The sequence below is a fragment of the Maylandia zebra genome, linkage group LG11 (genome assembly GCF_041146795.1).
Source record: "Maylandia zebra isolate NMK-2024a linkage group LG11, Mzebra_GT3a, whole genome shotgun sequence".
NCBI lineage: Eukaryota > Metazoa > Chordata > Actinopteri > Cichliformes > Cichlidae > Maylandia > Maylandia zebra.
The window spans coordinates 8,415,238-8,433,390 of NC_135177.1; the positions used below are offsets into that span (position 1 = coordinate 8,415,238).

The 18,153-nt window shown below is 40.7% G+C and overlaps 1 protein-coding gene across 4 annotated transcripts in view; it reads left to right on the forward strand.

The window, feature by feature from the left end:
* Positions 1-18,153, forward strand: part of ptprub (protein tyrosine phosphatase receptor type Ub) — a 195,117-nt gene that overhangs the window by 64,936 nt on the left and 112,028 nt on the right. The gene's annotated exons all lie outside the window — the stretch shown is intronic.

Genomic DNA, 18,153 nt, shown 5'->3' on the forward strand with positions numbered 1-18,153 from the left:
CTGGGTTGCAATTGCGATTTATAGCTAACAGCCTGTGTTTTTGTTTTTTTTTAATGCTTTTTGAATAACATTTTCAAGGAAATTGTTTTTCTCTCTTAATTTGATTAAAGTGAAGATTTAAGATTGGGTGGGCCCCGTGGGAATTTGTGAATTTTAAGTGGGCTGCTCTCCTCTTGACTTTGAGAATGGCTGTTTCAGCCCTGACACAAAAGCTTGAGCTTTAACTAAGGAATTACTTGCACAAATGTGACAGCATGCAAAAACCAATTTCAAAGCTTCCAGATTAACATACAAAAACTGATTTCATTTATCTGTCTTTCTTTATTTTCTATGAATTTTTAACTTAAACTTGTCAAACTGTGTACTTTCTTTGAATGATTGTAGTTTAGTACTGAGCATGAGTCATTTCTAACATGCTCATAAATGATTAAACATCCATCAAAGATTCTACTAAATTTCCATGAACAGTTGCAATCGACTTGGCGTTATTGCCACGGGGTAAAGATGAAGCAGTCACCAGTGCTGAGGAGGCAAATTTCGCTGGCTGATCGCACCAGTAGGAATGTGTGGCTGCACTGAGCCGGGATTTTACCCTTATATCCAAGGGGTATTCTGGAGGATTTGGGGCAAAGTAGTAATTTACAGGTTAGGCATCAGAAACTGTTTTTTAAACTACATGTTTCATAGTTTTGAGAGATATTTACAGGCGGTGAAGACAACAAACATCGGAAACATTTGTCCAGTCCAGTCTTTGTTCGACTGTCTTTGGCCAGCTTTACCCAAACAGATATGCTGATGTCTTTTTTAAAAACTTTTGTAACAGCATCAAGTATGTGACATGAAAAAAAAAAACAAAGTCTTGATTCCTTTTAAAGAATGATTTTTGGTGAAAAATGCAAAGACTTCCGAAGACTCATATGGATGTGAGTCAAAGAGTATAGAGGATAGATTTTTGGTTTTGGTCTGGTGTTGTGTTGATGATGGCACCAACAAAATGGAAACAGCCCACTGGTGCACAAAACAGAAAAAGGCACAGTAAGGCGAGGGAGAACGTATCAGCGACAAAAATGGTAAGGGAGTATCTACCCATGTGTAGCCGACACTTTATCAGCAGGCTTGGATAACTGAGAGTTTACCTCTGCAGAAAATTGTACTTAGAGCAAAGATAATGTAACCTATATCAGACCTCTGCAGTTATTTAATGAAAGAAGGGGAAAAAAACTTGTCTCTCTTCTGGTTTGTTCCAATTCCTGACATATACATCCCTCATACATTAAACTCATTTTGCTGTGGGATGAGAATGTTGCAGTTATCGCTGCTGACTCGCCATTTGAGAGGCATTATTTTCTGGCGTTTGCTTCGTTTTCATTGTTAGGTTGACTGCTTTTCTAAAGGGAAATAAATGTTGTAGCGATCTCCTGTGGGAGTGTGAATCCACCACCATCTGCTTATAAATGCAGTGCCCTCTAGGACTCGGTTCATTCTTAAAAAAAAGTCCCAGTGGGGAGAACTAGTTGCAACTCTTCACAGAGCAAAACAGCACAAATGAACTCGTAAAAGCATGCATCCCTGCACTTTAAATCTCACAAGCACAAAGCATCTGAAAATGATTCTGTCATTGTTTCAAAACATATTATTTGTTGAGTCCTGGAAATAAAGGTGTCTACATGTGCTATATTTACATCAGCTGTCACTTTGGCTCACCAGTTGATGGATGTATCATTTAGGACTGAAACTGCTGTATATGTTTCATACCTGGGGGGCAAGAGAATTGCAGAGATAAATATCCCTGCAAATGGCATGAGCACAATTTGTATGCAGCTATTGATCCTGAGCTGTGAGACTTAATGATTTCTGTGCTCTTTTCTTCTTCTGTAGACATAGTGGGTGGCAATCTAGTTACCAGTAGAGGTTCTGAGTGTAGGTTATTTCATCACCATTTGTTGAAATAACATTGATTTGAGATGTAGGGTCCCCTTGAGTTAGCATCTGGTTGGAGGCTCATGAAGTGCCAAAAGGGTCCTTTATAGAATAATAGAGTGGGGACAAAACATTTCATTCCTCTTCTTCATGTTCCCGGGTAATGTCTTATCCATGCCTGACATTCGCATTCACACACTTCCTCTCAGGTGCAATTTAACTCAGCATTGTTACCATAATAACTCTTGTCGTGCACAACAGTCTGTCAGTAATTGATATGTAGGCACTGCTTCTGGGTGGAGCCATTTGCATTAAATCGTGTTAACTGATATGATAATGAATGTGAAAGGCCTGATGCAAGCGGAATGACTAACTAGAGATGGATGGCTATTTGAATTATACACAATAAGTAATATATTATATCAGGTCTCAGGGGTGCAGAGCTCTCCCTGAATTTGTTGCCTGTCTTTTACTCAGATCAGCCCGAGCTGCCTGAATATAAATAGTCTGCATCAGATCTGGCATCCCTTTCTTCACTTCACTCCCGTCCTTAATGATATCTGATATGGAGGGAAATCAGCACATGTGGAAATAGATGGTAGAAGCGAGCTGAAATATAATTCCTAACTAACACAGAGCTGTGTTAGTTAGGAGTGACAACAGTAATATCTCAGATCTGACTGATGAAATATCTGCACCGCTTCTCATGCTGGCCGTCTGTTTAATATGTGTGACCACCTCTAAGCTTTTAAGCAGACTGTTGATAATTGGCTTCTCTTGCTTCACCAAACTTTATTATTCTCTATTAACACATATGAAGCGTATTGCCTTTCAGATAAGTTATTGTAGTGTGAAAGACGTGACGGTGGTAAGGCTTGGATGAAGAAGGGACGCCACAGATGACTGAAGACAAAGATGAATTCAAACTTCATTTAAAATTATCTTTTTTCTTTGTGTGTTTAAAACACTGTCATGCCTAAATGGGTTAAAGAATTTACTGACACCCTTTTATAAGTATTCCAGTGAATGATTTCCTGCTTTTGCAAAGGTCATAGTGCATTAAGGGAAAAAATATGAGATTACAGACTTTAATTAAAGAATTTTAAAGTATTCTGTCTATAATAAAAAGAAATACTTGTCAGTATTTGGAGTTAGCACCTTTGAAATCCTTAAATCAAAGTTTATTTAAGCATTGTAGTGCACAGACTTTGAGCTGGTTCCAGGTACTGACAGGTGCCCAGAGGCATCATACTTTGTATTGACAGAGAAAAGTTTCTCGATGTTGCTGTGTTGGATTTTACTCCTGCAGCTGCAAACCATTATTAAAAAATCACATGAAAATGTCAAATACTGAAAATATTATTTTAACAATGTCGTGCACGTGGCTTTCAGCTTAAGATTTTAAAGGTGGATATATACACCCACCATTTCTTTATTTTTCACTAAGTAAATGGAAGTAAATGAAAAATATGACCTCAATAATGTTGAGGTCCAGACTCAGTCCATGACTGATAGTGTTTCACTGTGTGCTGTTCTATCCAGGTATAGCTTTACTGCACTGAATCTGTACTTTACCGACTATTGACTGTTAAAACCATGCCGTCACTTACAGATGTAGACAACCACCTGTGTTCTGATTGCCTTCATAGATATTGATGACAATTTGAACTTAAAATTTCATATTTTATTAGGATTCATCACTCAATTCGCCAATGATTTTTAGTCAAGTTCTTGTGTAATTTGGCATACTTCAGCCTGTTTGACCTTTTCCCTTTGCTTAAGAATGGCTTCTTGATAGCCAGAGACCATTTCTGAGACAAACACATGAAAAACATCATTCTGCAAATACAAGGACGGACCTGAAAAAGCAGTTAAACTTGGAGAACTGAAAAAGAAAAAAAAGGGATAGCTCAAGACTTTTGCAAAATGTTGTATCACAATTACTTCAAATATTTTGTTTGGAAAAAATGAGTAAATTCAATAGGCCAATGTAAACCGATGTAAACCCTACTTTTCTTCTACACCCTCTCCTCCAAACGCATAGCTGACAAATTAGAAGAGGAGGGGTTGGCTTTCATGAGGATTCTTCAATGTCATTGGAGACAGAGTGTGTGTGTGTGTGTGTGTGTGTGTTGGGGGGTGATAATAAGTCTGTGGAGATTATATTTGTGAGAAACAAAGGCCTCCCTCTAATACTGGATGGTCTGCAGATAGAATACATTTTCCGCTCTGACTGTAAATGTTGGCCTAGCTGGTAAGTTCGGAAATAAAGAGGATAGAGGTTACAACAGCTTTGGAAAATGAGAGATGCACGTTTCGAGGAGTGCCTTGTGTGCTTTTATGGCATCTGTAGGATTACCACATTCGATTCCTTTTTCACAGCCATTGCAGTTTTTACTGCCTCCATCAAATCTGTTCAGTGCCTCCTACCTTCAGACATACTGACTGCAGTATGGCACAAAGTGGGAACTGTATTTTTGCTATGGTGAACGGAATGAGGCTGCAGATGCTTGTGCAAGCCACAGCTTGATGTCTCAAAATTGTTGTGGAAAACAAAAAGGTATAAAACTCTAAATGTTTATTGCATAGTGTTAGACCATCGCCGATGCCCGCAAAGTTAGCTCAATCATGGCATCGTTGGCCCGGCTGTCTTTTTATTGTTTGTAATCGTTACATTTACAATAATTGATTACACAGCAGTGGCGAGAAGACTTTATCAAAGTAGATGTCTTTCTGAAAGCACTGTAACTAAGTTTAAGAATATAATCCACCCACTGTTATCATCTTCAATGCCCTGTACCAACACAGAGCAGAGCAGCTATCTGAACGCTACTCCAACAGAGGTCGATTATCTTGTTAATAATTTTATCTCCTCACTACGTACGACTCTGGATACTGTAGCTCTGGTGAAAACTAAGGCCTCAAATCAGAAGTACCTGACTCTGTGGTATAATTCTCAAACACGTACCCTAAAACAGATGACTCGTAATCTGGAGAGGAAATGGCGTGTCACAAATTTAGAGGATCGTCATTTAGCCTGGAGAAATAGTTTGCTGCTTTATAAGAAAGACCCCCGCAAAGCCAGAACATCTTACTATTCGTCCCTGAAATGAGAAAATAAGACAACCCCAGGTTTCTCTTCAGTACTGTAGCCAGGCTGACAAAAAGTCAGAGCTCTACTGAGCCAACCATCCCTTTAAGGCTAACCAGTAATGACTTCATGAACTTCTTCACAAATAAAATTTTTATCATTAGAGAAAAAATTACCAATAATCATCCCACAGATGTAATATTATCTACAGCTACTCTTAGTACCATTGATATTCATTTGGACTCTTTTTCTCTAATTGATCTTTCTGAGTTAACTTCAATAATTACTTCCTCCAAACCATCAACGTGTCTTTTAGACCCCATTCCTACAAAACTGCTCAAAGAAGTCCTGCCATTAATTAATGCTTCAATCTTAATATGATCAACTCATCTCTAATAATCGGCTATGTACCACAGGCCTTCAAGCTGGCTGTAGTTAAACCTTTACTCAAAAAGCCATCTCTAGACCCAGCAGTCTTAGCTAATTATAGGCCAATCTCCAACCTTCCTTTCATATCAAAAATCCTTGAAAGAGTAGTTGTCAAACAGCTAACAGATCATCTGCAGAGGAATGGCTTATTGGAAGAGTTTCAGTCAGGTTTCAGAGCTCATCACAGCACAGAAACAGCTTTAGTGAAGGTTACAAATGATCTTCTTATGGCCTGTGACAGTGGACTCATCTCTGTGCTTGTCCTGCTAGACCTTAGTGCAGCATTCGATACTGTCGACCATAATATCCTATTAGAGTGATTAGAGCATGCTGTAGGTATTACAGGTACTGCACTGCAGTGGTTTGTATCATATCTATCTAATAGACTCCAATTTGTGCATGTAAATGGAGAGTCCTCTTCACACACTGAGGTTAATTATGGAGTTCCACAGGGTTCAGTGCTAGGACCAATTCTGTTTACATATGCTTCCCTTAGGCAGTATCATTAGAAGACATAGCATACATTTTCACTGCTATGCAGATGACACCCAGCTCTATCTGTCCATGAAGCCAGATAACACACACCAATTAGTTAAACTGCAGGAATGTCTTAAAGACATAAAGACCTGGATGGCTGCTAACTTTCTGCTTCTTAATTCAGATAAAACTGAGGTTATTGTACTCGGCCCTGAAAAGCCTAGAAATATGGTATCTAACCAGATTCTTACTCTGGATGGCATTACCTTGGCCTCCAGTAACGCTGTGAGGAACCTTGGAGTCATTTTTGACCAGGACATGTCCTTCAACGCACATATTAAACAAATATGTAAGACTGCTTTCTTCCATTTGCGCAACATCTCTAAAGTTAGAAATATTCTGTCTCAGAGTGACGCTGAAAAACTAGTTCAAGCATTTATTACTTCCAGGCTGGACTACTGCAATTCATTATTATCAGGATGTCCAAACAACTCACTGAAAAGCCTTCAGTTAATCCAAAATGCTGCAGCAAGAGTACTGACAGGGACTAGAAAGAGAGAGCATATTTCTCCTATTTTGGCTTCCCTTCATTGGCTTCCTGTTAAATCCAGAATTGAATTCAAAATCCTGCTCCTCACATACAAGGTCTTAAATAATCAGGCCCCATCTTATCTTAATGACCTTGTAGTTCCATATCACCCTATTAGAGCACTTCGCTCTCGCTCTGCAGGCCTACTTGTTGTTCCTAGAGTATTTAAAAGTAGAATGGGAGGGAGAGCCTTCAGTTTTCAGGCCCCTCTTCTGTGGAACCAGCTTCCAGTTTGGATTCGGGAGACAGACACTATCTCTACTTTCAAGATTAGGCTTAAAACTTTCCTTTTTGCTAAAGCATATAGTTAGGGCTGGACCAGGTGACCCTGAATCCTCCCTTAGTTATGCTGCAATAGACATAGGCTGCCGGGGGATTCCCATGATGCATTGAGTTTTTCCTTTCCAGTCACCTTTCTCGCTCACTATGTATTAACAGACCTCTCTGCATTGAATTATATCTGTTATTAACCTCTGTCTCTCTTCCACAGCATGTCTTTTATCCTGTCTTCCTTCTCTCACCCCAACCGGTCGCAGCAGATGGCCGCCCCTCCCTGAGCCTGGTTCTGCCGGAGGTTTCTTTCTGTTAAAAGGGAGTTTTTCCTTCCCACTGTCGCCAAAGTGCTTGCTCATAGGGGGTCATATGATTGTTGGGTTTTTCTCTGTATCTCCTGTACAGTATAAAGCGCCTTGAGGTGACTTTTGTTGTGATTTGGTGCTATATAAATAAAATTGAATTGAATTGAATTAATCGCAGTGAAGAGCGTAGCCCTCCGAGGAACACTCCCAGGTTGTTACAGCTAATGACTGCTGGGGGTTCTTCCCAAAGAGCTGTCTGACAGCATTTGCTCAGATATTAAACTCAAACGATGGGAATGAGGACACTGCCACACGCAGTAAATTGGTGCCACACAAACGCAAGACATGCGTGAATAAAGTTGGCACAGGCACGTAGATGCACACCATCTTGCATGCATCCACTTTGCTGACTTATGTTCTTCACCGACAGTAATTGATTTGTGTAGGGAAGCGTAAGGCAGCCATGTTTAGCGAATCAGCTGTTTTTTTGTTTTTCTGAAGCAAAGCCATAAACTGAAATCTGGAGGCTCTGCATCAGTTTTATTGTGACAGTACAATTATTAAGTTCCAGCTCCCACCGCTATGCGGGCGGCTTCCTTGTCACCTTGCTAAGGGCCTTGCTCTCTAAAGGGAGCAATAGAAAAAGCCATAATCATAACTTCAGAGGAAACTCATATTCTTTTATATGCTTTGATTGTGATGTTTTTCTTTGCTGAGAAAACAGGGAATTTCAAAATCTAACTTGTGGGAAATATAGTGTTTCAAAGTGCTCCTGCGGCTTTCTGCCACTCCTCTCGTCGTCCCGTGTGTTCCCTTTGAGGTGGCGGGGACGATCTTCGACGCGCAGCTGGATGCCCCTTATATGGCTGCAAAACGATCCTTCAAACAGCTGTGGGATTTGCACATCACTTAACCTAATTTATCTGGGGCCTCTCTGGGAGCAGAGGAGTCTTCCCAGCCCAGGATCACACGCATCTATTTTTGCACATGCACACAGGACATAAAATTCACTTTCACTTAGCTGAACCTAACCTTACTAAGCTCAGTTGCAATACTTAGTTTCATGTTTTTTCGTTTTTTTTTTTTTGTTTTTTTTTAAAAGAGCACCAGGTTTGGACCAAGTCCCCATCACGAGACTATCCAAGCAGACTTATGTCCTCACAACATAACTAACCAAAGTCCTCACACACACGTTTTCCATTTCACTGAATCTCGAGCTGCACATTTGCACCTGCATCTCAGCTTTTCTCTCACTCATTTGCTCACTTTCTGCCCCCCCAACCCTCTCTCAAAATATTCTATCCAGTCTAACACTGAGTTTTATTTCACACTTTGCTCATGATATTGAGAATGAGATGACATTGCAGTTCTGTTCGAGCCCTGGTTGGTGCATTACAAATGCCCTCTCGCTCAGACATGTTGCAACAGTCTCTGAGAGGTAGACTAAGATTTCGGCTCCAATTCTCTGGAGAGGCCAGCAGTCTGTGGTGGGGCGGGAGCAGCCAAACACAAGCTACTTGCCTTCCCAGCGTGTGCTCATTGCTGTAGCCTTGTATGCCTCTGGGTGTGAGGGTGTCCTTATGTTTTCTACTCAGATGTCTGCTAGCATGTCAGTCTCAAGACACTCCATCTATGTGTACTAGAACTATCTACCACAGTCAAACAATTCCTAACTTTGCTTCTTCAAGAAAAGTTCTTAAAAACACACACAGCAGAACTCGCTACAGAGAACTGGTATCCAATTAGCGACTAATCTAATGATGCACTACAATTTCCGCAATGCAGTGGCCTATCTTTTTGTTAATTAAATTAGGAGAAGAGCAAAATAAAGCAGATATTCCCTCCACATTTCTCTGAGCTTGATTACAGAAAGCACAGACTGTTAAACATTCCAGCGGCTGGGTCAGAGTCCTGCTATCTCCTGCTACGATTAGAGGGCCAGATAACCAAGATTTATTAGCCAAACATCCCGGCAATTAATTAGGAAGCGGGGCTAGACTAATCCTGTTTCTGTGGGCTTTAACGGGTCGAACTCCTTTACACTACCAATAGGAGCACTTCAAAGACAATGCAAATAAGGAACGGCTTAAATCAGCTCCCTCATATATGCAAATATGCCAGTACTACTGCCCATGTTTATTAGTGTGTGCTTAAAAAAAACAAAAAAAAATTTCCAGAGACAATGTTTTCATAAATGTGTACGGACACATGGACCATCCCTGCTTGTTTACATAGGCAGGGAGCAGCTTTAAATCCTCTCTGTGACGTATTAAGCATAAAGGTTTAGCCCTATCTACCCTATCCACACTTCAAAGGCTCGTCTGCAAATGCCGCTGGCTTTCTGGCTTTTTTTTTTTTTTTACTCCCCCTGTGGTTCTGCTTGGCTTCCTTTCATAAGGATCGTGCCCTGTGAGGCTCAACAGGTCACTGAACCACACAGAAATGTACAGTCTGCCCTCTTTGTTCCTAACATGCTTTGCATTTGGTCTCATAAGACCTCTGGGACTTTTAAATGCAATGCAAGCAGATGGCTGATAAGCTTTGTTTTGGCTATTAAGTAAGCCATCTACTTTGGGACTAGTGCTATTTTTTCATTATGAAGTCAAATAAAAAGAAAGCATGCTGGATTTAGCTGAAGGAACACTAACCCAGTGTGTGGAAAAATGGGACTGCACATCCTAAATTAGCTTTGGCAAAACCCGGAAAAAACAAACAAACAATAAAACTGTTTAGCTGAGAGATACTTGTCAGGTGATATTTGAACATATGGTGCAAAACCATGTAATTTGGTGCTTTAAGACCACTAAAGATGAAAGACAATCTTTGCCAAACAAAAACCAAACAAACCACATTTAGATATTTGAAGTCATTTTGAAACCACAGCTCTATGATGTGCAGTAACTCTTCTCAATGTTCTAATTGTAGACTCTTCTTCCCAGAAAGTCTTGAATGAATAATTATGCCTTTTGATTAAACACTTCATCCGAGCTGTTCTCGTGGCACTTTTTAATTTAAATATGGCGCATCTAGAATGTTAAATTACATTCATGCCTGAAAAAATGTTAAAACAATAAACATGCACATGTTTCCACATAATACAACAGTAGCACACTGTATCTTTCAATATAACAGCTTTTTCCCCCTGGTATGGTCAGAATTAATGAGATGCGGTGCGTAGTTTAATCAGTGTGCTGGTGGTGTCCTTGCAGGGACAAAGACCACATACACGCTTTGGCCCATTATGGACTTTGCGTTTTGCAGACAGGATCATGTTATGGCAGTAAAGAAGCACATATGTGCGTGCTTGTCTCTAAAATAGCATGTGCATGCTCAGCAAACACCAGCTGGACAAACAGAGGTTAAAAACACTGTGTGGGTACCAGGTGCCCATGCACCTGTTTATTCTCTGAAACAAATGTCCTCACGACTTAACAAAGTTACTTCGAGCACTGTACTTCTTGGCTGCCTATACAGTAGAGCCAGCCGGTGGATCCTTCAGTCTCTGTCCATCTGGCTCTATTGTTGATTGCAGACAGACTGGCTGATGAGTGCAGTCTGGATGTAGGAGCAGAAATAGGGCCCCGAGCTTGCAGGAGCTCCCTTAGGCTGGGGCTTGGCAGAGCTTTTTAGAGCCGCTCTATCGCAAACCCTCTGAAAGCGAGCACAGCAGTCTCCGTGGTTGCCTAATGGCCATGCTGCAGCTCTTCAGAGTCTGGCAGTTGACAGTTTCTGATCCTTTTTAAGCAAGAGGTACAGATAAAAGCCCTGGCAGACAAGGAGGTGAAGCGGAGTCTGAGTTGTCCGTCGAGATTTCAAAACCAGGCAAGTTTTTTGGGAGGGAAAGAAAAGGTTTTGTTCACTTTGTTTTATTGATTATTTTAAAGCAAGCATTTGTAAAAATGACTGTGCCTTTCAAGAAACACTGAAGATGGCTTCTCCGCAGTTCTGTAAATTTGCAAAGGCTTGTGTGCATTAATTCCCCAGATTGACAGAGCACTGATAGTACAAGAGGAATGCAAGTAATTGTTTTCCTATTTCTCTTTATCACATGTGAAAGGACAAACCGTATCATCAAAATGCAGATTAAGTAAAAAAAACACTTTCACTATGTATATTCAGCCTGGCTCTTAGTTTGAGAGAATGCCACTTTGCCGGAGGGCAGACATCCCAGTACTGAACTGTGCTCAACTCATCATCCGCAAACCTTAAGGTACACAGATAGACAAGAAAGCAGGAGAATGTAATGTCAGAAGCAGACTGTAACAAAAAAGATAGCAGAAGAGCACAATTACAACATTGCGTGCAGCGAAGGAAGGAAAACCGTCACGAGGAATACCGAGTCTAAATTTGTTTTCCCTGTGTCTGTTTTAATCACTCTTCTTTGTGTTTTACTCTGCATAGTTGCATACTCAAGGCAATGTGCTGAAAACAAAGGCTCGGGAAAGTGCGTTTGGCTGTGCGGCCGTGCTGCCTCGCTGCATCTCTGTCTCTCTCCCTCTCTCTTTTTTTTCTTAAGGTTTTGTTCTCCTCTCCTAGTGTTATTGTCAGGACAAGGATGTCACACCGCAGAGAGGCACCACAAAAAAGGGAGAAAAAAAAAAGTCTCTCTGCTCTCAGCCAGCCAGAGGTAGTAATCGATGGGAGGTTAAACAAAACAGAGGAAGAAAAGCATACTTTCTACCAAGCTTTGGAAAACAGAAACCACTTTTATGGTGGAGGAGAGGGTTCAACTAGCTTTGGCTTGCTGTTGTGTATGAATGTGATCCTTCAGCAGCAGAAAATAGTGTTAGAATAGAAGAATATAATAGAAAAGAAAGAAAAACTGCAAAAAAAAAAAATCACGAATGGGCTTTTAATGGTGTTCATACAAGCCTTTTCTTAACAGTTTATCCAAGTCAGGGTTGAGAGGTGAAAGCAAAAGGCACAGCACACCCTGGACAGGTCTCAGAGGGCTAATAGAGAGACAGACAACCATTCACTCTGATATTAACACCAATGGCCAATTTAGAATCACCAATTAATATAACAAGCATGACTTTGGGGTGGTGGGAGCAACCACCTTCACACTCCACGCCGTGAATTCAGCACCTGTTGCTTTAAACGTACTTTTGGAGTTAGTCACAGCTGCTGTAATATACCGTAACATTGCCACACGGCCATCTCAACCCACAGCAGGTGTTTGTTTTCAAACAACAGGCGTTCCTCATCAGATGATGACTACAGTCCCAATAGCGCTTATGGCACTTTGTTGCATTCGTTAATTTGCATAAAACATCTTGAGAATATTGTATAATTATTGAATTTCTCGTTCTGTCAATATGCAGAAACGTATTTTTGTATTCGCGCTCCAAAGCTGGTAACTGGCAGCACCTATGGTTTTGACATTTTACGGTTAGTGCAGCTGTTTAATATAGCCGAGCGCTTTCTGCCTGAAGTTTGGATTTTTTCCCGTGACGTTCATCCTTCACTCAAGATGAGTCAGGTATGAGAACTAATGGTGCCTAGTGGTGATGGGTCAGCCACATTTTCCTATGTGCATAAATAAAATTTAAACAAATAGGCCTTTTTTGGTTTTTTTGCAGCATGTGAAAGCACATAGCAGGCAAAGATGAGTGAATTATGAACATTTAATGTGTGTTTTTATCCCAGCTTTGCACTGCCATTACTGACGTACTTGTATTACAAGACAAATATAGGATGTACCTTCAGTGGTATCTAGTCATGCACATATTTGCTAAGTTCTAAAGATATATGGATGTAATATATCTGGCTCCATTTCACTCTTTGTACCTGGCAAACAGCCAGTTTTAGCTGGGCATGATATAGGTTTTCTAGTGAAATAAAACATCACACATTAAGAAAGCATTTAAAAGTCCTTAGGAAGCAGAAACCACAGTTAGTTTGGAGCGATACCCACCTTCACTGTGGACAGCAGTGAAAAAGCAGGGTTTGTTTTCAGATACAGCGTCTGTCAGTACGCTGGGTGGATTTCAAAAAATGTTTTTTTTCAAGGCACTTCAACTGTAGAAAGGAGCTCCGATGAACACAGCTGTCAGTGCAGACTGTGGATTATTAAGACTAACTTTGACAATCAGATATGTAACTCAGTGATTGAAAGAGCTGCTCTGAGTTGATGTTTGAGAAAAACTCACTGAGCGCTAAACCCTGTCAGCAGCAGTCGCTTTGGAAAGAAAAGCATGTTTTGTTTGAATCACAATAAGCCATCACGTACTGATTTCTTTCTTAAGAGTGTATAGTAGCGGTTCTGTGGGCAGGGACACGCATAAACAAGCAATCCCGAGGTTTCGGATGGTGTCATGCTGAGCTTCAAGATTCAGCTTGGATCTCTTTTTATTGTTAAATAATTGTTTTATTGTAAATTTTTAGAGAGAACTGCTTTTTTACAGTTCTGTAAATCTTTAGGGAATTACTTCAAATTTTCACATAACTGTCATGTTTTTAATTGTCTGAAAAACAAAACTTGCCTGACATTTAGATGGATGGAAAGCTAATTAAGAAGCCGACACTAATGCTGAAACTTGAAGCAGTTAATTGCGCCATCAATAAGTTCATTATTAACAGCAGCATTTGTCCTTTTGTAACATATAAAAACATCCGTCCATGAAAAAACCCTTTCTCCTTTAAAGAGCTGCTTCGCTCTGTGGCGTACTTGTAGTTTATTGCAATGCTGTGTATGAATCTCAATAAAAAAGAAACAAAAAAACCAGACTTATTCTTAATTGCTTTGGATTAATTGTTTACATTTATAGAAATTTCTAAGGAAATGTGTGCAGCCCTCTTGGTGAAGCCCAAGGTCAGAGCTACAGTAGCTGTCACAATGATGAGTGCTTCTTACTGTGCTTGAACGTCTGTCCACCAAACAGGAGGGATTGACAGTTAATCACAAGCACATTACACCTCTGGGATGGGCGGCACCGCAGCCGCCTGCCTTTGGCTCCAGCCCACCTGTCATTATGATGACTTTGCAGCCTATCAGTGTCTGCTTGAGATTTATCTGTCTGGCACTAGACTGTGGCCTCATCTTGGGCCGAGCCTGGCACCTGTCCATCCATCAGCCGCTGAAGTCCTTCTGCCATGGAGTGGACAGAATCCCTCTTTCTGTGCAGCGCCTTGCTGCCACATGGCAGTGCTGCTGTTCGCACTGGTCATTCAGTGGGTGCAAATAAATAAATGCAATGCAGTGTTAGCGGAGCCAACAATGTGCTGCAGACAGAAACTCTGTCACCGTTGAAGCACTTTTAAGGTTTGGCTGTAGGAGCCATCTATTAATTGGAAGGTTGGTGGTTCGATGCCTGACTGCTCCAATCTGCATGCCAGACATCCTTGGGCAAGCTATTGAACCCCAAGTTTCTCTGCGATGTATCCATCAGAGTGTGAATGTTGGATAGAAAGCTCTTCAGTAGAAAAAGCATGGGAAAATGTGCTTGTGTGAATGAGGGATATATAAAGTGCTTAGAGTGCTCAAGTAGAGTAGAAAAGCGCTACAAAGAACCAGTCCATTTACCATTCACCTTAAATGTGTTGGCATCCAGCAGCTTAGAGGTGGCAGGGTTTAGTGTCAAAAGATGAATGGTGCTACTGGACAGCGTGTCTGATGACAATGGTGACGCATGCAGTAAATGGTCTGTTGACATCATTGTCACACAAGTGTCAACATGTAGGTTTATATACACACGTGCACATGTGTTTGTATGTGTGGATGAAGACGCTGGAAGAGAGAATTCGAGGAGATTGCATAAGCATGTTTTTGCTTGAATGGTGATGTGCTAATTTATCACTGTTGACTGTAATACTTTGGGATACAACGTGCCTGGAACAAAACAATTAAACACCACAAAGCCAACTTTGAGTGGAACTTAAAATACAACAACAAAAGCAACAATATCTTTCTAGTGCATGTAGTATAACTGGACTAATTACCCCTGAAGTGCTTTGAGAATAACTTCCTATCATGTCAGCTTTTGTCAGCTGCCACTGATTTGCTCTCCTGAGTAGCTCATTAGCTTTCCATCCACAGATATGACCAAACCATGGTGTGCATGTTACATGTCTTCACCCTCTGTCCCTAGAAACCTCTGATGTTACCCTGCTGACACGTTAATGGGATCGACCACTGATAACAAGGAGCTAATGAAAATCGAATCCAAAAACATTAGCCTGTCACTGCATTGTCTCTCTTTCTCTGAATATCAAAGACACAAAACTGCTCTGCCTCTCGTCTGAGTCCGGTGGGGGAAATTCTACCTCTGGTCTCATCTGCTCATGATTCACAGAAAAAAAGGAACTCTACAAATTGAATCTGTTCAGTGTTTTAGTGCTAGAAATTATACTAAATGGGTGCTGACAGCTGGTCTTTCCACTGGAGCAATGTTAAATTTAGCCTTTGGTGCATCCAGGAAACTAATGAATGGACTTCCAAGAATTTATGCCTATTATCTATCTCTTTAGATATTGAGAGGCAAGACAAAGATTATGTAGGTCTAAAGCTAAAATATTGTTTAATCCCAGAAGAAAAGGTCACATAGACGCTAATTTTAGCAGTTCAGTTTAGTGTAATGCCTGACTCTAAAGATTAGAGATGGCAGCACGTCTGTGACATGTCACAATTCTTACGATACCGATGGTGTCTTGATACAGAGATCCCACCAGACTCAGTGTAAAACACAGATAAATAATGCGTCATTACAGGAAAAAATACCCCTAAAGAGGCAAAAAGCAAGAATCCTGTAATTAATAATCCTTACATTAAGCTGTCAGTCTGTGCGTGAATTTATTCATGTGCCAAATAATGAGCCCTGTGATTGCTTTTCCACAGCCATCCCTCATTTCCCCTGCAAGTTAGTTAACTACCATTCATTTTGCTCTTAATGTTGACCAGCATCACCACAAGAAATCATGAAGTACAGAAATCTGTGTGTGGGGTCCTACATGTCTTAGTATTAATAACAACAGTATTTGGCGGTACTGTATTTATAAAACACCTCTAGATAAACTGGAACAGTGCATCGCAGTGTCAAAAATTTCCCCTGCTTTGGTCAAGATGGGACAGACGTGTTGTCCAGGCAGCGTTGCTAAGGGGAACCACTAATATGCATGAAGCCCTTAAGGCCTGGTTGCTGCAGTGAAACTGAATGGGCAGGCTTTAGAGAGGAATGTGTGAATACCCTTGGCATTGAATGTAGGACAGTGAAGCAGAGCCATATGTGTATATTCTCAAGCTATTATTGTCAGAGAGCTGCACCTGAGTTACATTTGAACATATGCTCGGTTGTTAGGTGCACATAATTAGATGTTATGAAAAAGCTGATTTATGAACGCTTCCTCAAACATTTCATTAGTATTGTTATTTTATAGTTTTTTGCACAAATAGATCCCCTTTTCCCCGTGCTTAGATTCTGTGAAGACAAATAGCAGAAGAGTTCTAAACCATACAAGTTTAATTCAGAAAATCTAATTTTTATGTAAATGTCAAGCAGCCACTGCATCTGTAATTAACTATTAAAATTGCCTGAATACAGTGTTGGGTCTTAAGAGGCTATCAGCATATCACAGCATTTTAACTTAATGTGGTTTTTTTTACCTAATGAAAAAAAACAAAACACACACCTATTCTGCTGATCTTAATGGATAGTGATTTAAAGAGGCACCACACTTTATCAATATTGTATCCGCTGTTATGAAAGCTTTTTAAATATACTTAAGGGACAGAGCGTGTTTTCCAGGGCTGTGTTATGTGTACTCTGCGGGTGATGACTGGCTGATAAAGTGCTGCTAAGTGTCAGGAGGTAAGGGTTATGGATTTCTGCACCACCCCTGAGCCACAACTGAGCAAGACGGGAAGAAAGTCTCGGCTTCTTTCGCCACACGCCCAGACTGCGTCTGTTCGCAGCTTCTTGGCCTCCAATACGCTACAGGGGAAGATGAGGTTGACCAGTCTGGCGTATCACAGCTGTTGTCAGGGCCACACTTCCAAATTTGATGAGCCTTGATGCATCTTTTTGGCTCTGGATTGTAGTAGCATCAAACTGATTTAAAGAGGAAATGCATTTAGAGGTGATTACTGTCCTCAAAAAAATCTTAATATCTTAATGCATAATTAAAAAATAAACACCGACCTGATAGAAGCTGGTTCTTAGCGGTCTGGCTGGGCCTTAGGACATGTTCATTTTGTAGAACAGTGGTGTGGGATTGCTCTTTAACCATGCTGCTGAGAGTGATGCTGATAGACACTTTACAGACTGAATGGAGACAAAATGAATCAGGGCCACGTGGTTATCTAGTTTGTCTTTTAGCAATAGAGGTTAGAGCCTGATTGCATGGTTAATTGCACCACTGACCGACCTTTGGAACCCCAGGGGAGATCTTATCCTCATTGTCTCATGTGCACACACACACATACACTGTTGCTAAGCACACCGTGTAACAAACAAGCTGGGACATGCATATTGACACTGCAGGTAGCAGAGAGCTGTAAACAAGGTGGTGACAGTCAAGTATGAAAAATGTACATTAAAAAATGTCCAATTGTTATTTATTTACACCAAATATGTTAAAGTGTGTACGGTCAAGTCTCTGCCTTACAAATGACTCCTCAGTCACACAGCAAAATTGCAGTTCCTGTTCATTAGTGTCTAAGTTTTAAGGGGTAGGTTACATTTTAACAGACTGCAATGTATTAAAAGTAGTATAGGTTTAATAACTAAACTAATCTCTGTTAATGAGTTACTTAATAGCTGATATACAGTAGGTTGGATTGTGGCCAAAGCTAGTGAAGGCTTGTCTTTTGGTTTGTTCAGGGCTGCTGATAACCCCACCTATGTCGGTCTGGCTGTGGTGGGAACAACTAGTGCAAATAGAGTCACTCGTGCATGCGCAGAAAACGTCTTTTTTAATGCCGGATGATTCCTGCGTTCATGTTGTTCCATTCTGAGTTAGGGAACGCTTTTTTTTCCCTCACTAGGGCTTGCGTATAATTAGGCTGTTCCATGGATGGTCAGCCATGTAGTGCTAAGAATATGCGGGACTGCAGCGGGAGATTTTTTTTTGAT